We start from the raw sequence: 2,500 nt of genomic DNA on the forward strand, positions 1-2,500 counted from the left end.
TTTGACACTTTTTGCTGGAGTCTAGTTTGGCCTGCGTCACCTTCAAATAGGATCTTTTCAGTTCACCTGGCAGCTTACGGCCATACTACCCTGAAAACGCCCGATCTCGGAAGCTAAGTAGGGGCGGGCCTGGTTAGTACTTGGATGGGAGACCGCCTGGGAATACCAGGTGCTGTAAGCTTTTTATGGTTTCTGCGCTTGCCTGACAGCAAAGGGCGCTGTTTGACAATTTTTGCCAGAGTCTAGTTTGGCCTGCGTCGCCTTCAAATAGGATCTTTTCAGTTGACCTGGCAGCTTACGGCCATACTACCCTGAAAACGCCCGATCTCGTCCGATCTCGGAAGCTAAGCAGGGGCAGGCCTGGTTAGTACTTGGATGGGAGACCGCCTGGGAATACCAGGTGCTGTAAGCTTTTTATGGTTTCTGCTCTTGCCTGACAGCAGAGGGCGCTGTTTTACACTTTTTGCTGGAGTCGAGTTTGGCCTGCGTCGCCTTCAAATAAGATTTTTTCAGTTGCCCTTAAAGCTTACGGCCATACTACCCCGAAAACGCCCGATCTCGTCCGATCTCGGAAGCTAAGCAGGGGCGGGCCTGGTTAGTACTTGGATGGGAGACCGCCTGGGAATACCAGATGCTGAAAGCTTTTTATGGTTTCTGCTCTTGCCTGACAGCAGAGGGCGCTGTTTGACACTTTTTGCTGGAGTCTAGTTTGGCCTGCGTCGCCTTCAAACAGGATCTTTTCAGTTGATCTGGCAGCTTACGGTCATACTACTCTGAAAACGCCCGATCTCGTCCGATCTCGTAAGCTAAACAGGGGTGGGCCTGGTTAGTACTTGGATGGGAGACCGCCTGGGAATACCAGGTGCTGTAAGCCTTTTATGGTTTCTGCTCATGCCTGACAGCAGAGGGCGCTGTTTGACACTTTTTGCTGGAGTCTAGTTTGGCCTGCGTCGCCTTCAAATAGGATCTTTTCAGTTGACCTGGCAGCTTACGGCCATACTACCCTGAAAACGCCCGATCTCGTCCGATCTCGGAAGCTAAGCAGGGGCGGGCCTGGTTAGTACTTGGATGGGAGACCGCCTGGGAATACCAGATGCTGAAAGCTTTTTATGGTTTCTGCTCTTGCCTGACAGCAGAGGGCGCTGTTTGACACTTTTTGCTGGAGTCTAGTTTGGCCTGCGTCACCTTCAAATAGGATCTTTTCAGTTGACCTGGCAGCTTACGGACATACTACCCTTAAAACGCCTGATCTCGTCCGATCTCGGAAGCTAAGCAGGGGCTGGCCTGGTTAGTACTTGGATGGGAGACCGCCTGGGAATACCAGGTGCTGTAAGCTTTTTATGGTTTCTGCTCTTGCCTGACAGCAGAGGGCGCTGTTTGACACTTTTTGCTGGAGTCTAGTTTGGCCTGCGTCACCTTCAAATAGGATCTTTTCAGTTCACCTGGCAGCTTACGGCCATACTACCCTGAAATCGCCCGATCTCGGAAGCTAAGCAGGGGCGGGCCTGGTTAGTATTTGGATGGGAGACCGCCTGGGAATACCAGGTGCTGTAAGCTTTTTATGGTTTCTGCTCTTGCCTGACAGCAAAGGGCGCTGTTTGACACTTTTTGCCAGAGTCTAGTTTGGCCTGCGTTGCCTTCAAATAGGATCTTTTCAGTTGATCTTGCAGCTTACGGCCAAACTACCCTGAAAACGCCCGATCTCGGACGCTAAGCAGGGGCGGGCCTGGTTAGTACTTGGATGGGAGACCGTCTGGGAATACCAGGTGCTGTAAGCTTTTTATGGTTTCTGTTCTTGCCTGACAGCAAAGGGCGCTGTTTGACACTTTTTGCCAGCGTCTAGTTTGGCCTGCGTCACCTTCAAATAGGATCTTTTCAGTTGACCTGGCAGCTTGCGGCCATACTACCCTGAAAACGCCCGATCTCGTCAGATCTCGGAAGCTAAGCAGGGGCGGGCCTGGTTAGTACTTGGATGGGAGACCGCCTGGGAATACCAGGTGCTGAAAGCTTTTTATGGTTTCTGCTCTTGCCTGACAGCAGAGGGCGCTGTTTGACACTTTTTGCTGGAGTCTAGTTTGGCCTGCGTCACCTTCAAATAGGATCTTTTCAGTTGACCTGGCAGCTTACGGACATACTACCCTTAAAACGCCTGATCTCGTCCGATCTCGGAAGCTAAGCAGGGGCTGGCCTGGTTAGTACTTGGATGGGAGACCGCCTGGGAAAACCAGGTGCTGTAAGCTTTTTATGGTTTCTGCTCTTGCCTGACAGCAGAGGGCGCTGTTTGACACTTTTTGCTGGAGTCTAGTTTGGCCTGCGTCACCTTCAAATAGGATCTTTTCAGTTCACCTGGCAGCTTACGGCCATACTACCCTGAAAACGCCCGATCTCGGAAGCGAAGCAGGGGCGGGCCTGGTTAGTACTTGGATGGGAGACCGCCTGGGAATACCAGGTGCTGTAAGCTTTTTATGGTTTCTGCTCTTGCCTGACAGCAAAGGGCGCT

General features: G+C 51.8%; 7 non-coding genes and 4 pseudogenes across 7 annotated transcripts; all 11 read left to right on the forward strand.

The window, feature by feature from the left end:
• Positions 1-72: 72 nt before the first annotated feature.
• Positions 73-181, forward strand: LOC131112414 (5S ribosomal RNA; annotated as a pseudogene).
• A 112-nt stretch (positions 182-293) lies between these two features.
• On the forward strand, positions 294-412 carry LOC131115143 (5S ribosomal RNA). The gene has a single exon (XR_009122431.1). It is a non-coding gene; the product is annotated as a 5S ribosomal RNA (ribosomal RNA).
• A 112-nt stretch (positions 413-524) lies between these two features.
• LOC131118829 (5S ribosomal RNA) lies at positions 525-643 on the forward strand. The gene has a single exon (XR_009125978.1). It is a non-coding gene; the product is annotated as a 5S ribosomal RNA (ribosomal RNA).
• Positions 644-755: 112 nt separating this feature from the next.
• LOC131117729 (5S ribosomal RNA) lies at positions 756-874 on the forward strand. Its single transcript, XR_009124938.1, has one exon. It is a non-coding gene; the product is annotated as a 5S ribosomal RNA (ribosomal RNA).
• Positions 875-986: 112 nt separating this feature from the next.
• LOC131118345 (5S ribosomal RNA) lies at positions 987-1,105 on the forward strand. Its single transcript, XR_009125509.1, has one exon. It is a non-coding gene; the product is annotated as a 5S ribosomal RNA (ribosomal RNA).
• A 112-nt stretch (positions 1,106-1,217) lies between these two features.
• Positions 1,218-1,336, forward strand: LOC131118716 (5S ribosomal RNA). The gene has a single exon (XR_009125872.1). It is a non-coding gene; the product is annotated as a 5S ribosomal RNA (ribosomal RNA).
• Positions 1,337-1,448: 112 nt separating this feature from the next.
• Positions 1,449-1,557, forward strand: LOC131113090 (5S ribosomal RNA; annotated as a pseudogene).
• Positions 1,558-1,669: 112 nt separating this feature from the next.
• LOC131113770 (5S ribosomal RNA) lies at positions 1,670-1,778 on the forward strand (annotated as a pseudogene).
• Positions 1,779-1,890: 112 nt separating this feature from the next.
• Positions 1,891-2,009, forward strand: LOC131116881 (5S ribosomal RNA). Its single transcript, XR_009124116.1, has one exon. It is a non-coding gene; the product is annotated as a 5S ribosomal RNA (ribosomal RNA).
• A 112-nt stretch (positions 2,010-2,121) lies between these two features.
• On the forward strand, positions 2,122-2,240 carry LOC131118755 (5S ribosomal RNA). The gene has a single exon (XR_009125910.1). It is a non-coding gene; the product is annotated as a 5S ribosomal RNA (ribosomal RNA).
• Positions 2,241-2,352: 112 nt separating this feature from the next.
• On the forward strand, positions 2,353-2,461 carry LOC131112123 (5S ribosomal RNA; annotated as a pseudogene).
• Positions 2,462-2,500: the final 39 nt, after the last annotated feature.

Source organism: Doryrhamphus excisus, unplaced genomic scaffold, assembly GCF_030265055.1.
Source record: "Doryrhamphus excisus isolate RoL2022-K1 unplaced genomic scaffold, RoL_Dexc_1.0 HiC_scaffold_25, whole genome shotgun sequence".
In the NCBI taxonomy this organism is placed as follows: Eukaryota; Metazoa; Chordata; class Actinopteri; order Syngnathiformes; family Syngnathidae; genus Doryrhamphus; species Doryrhamphus excisus.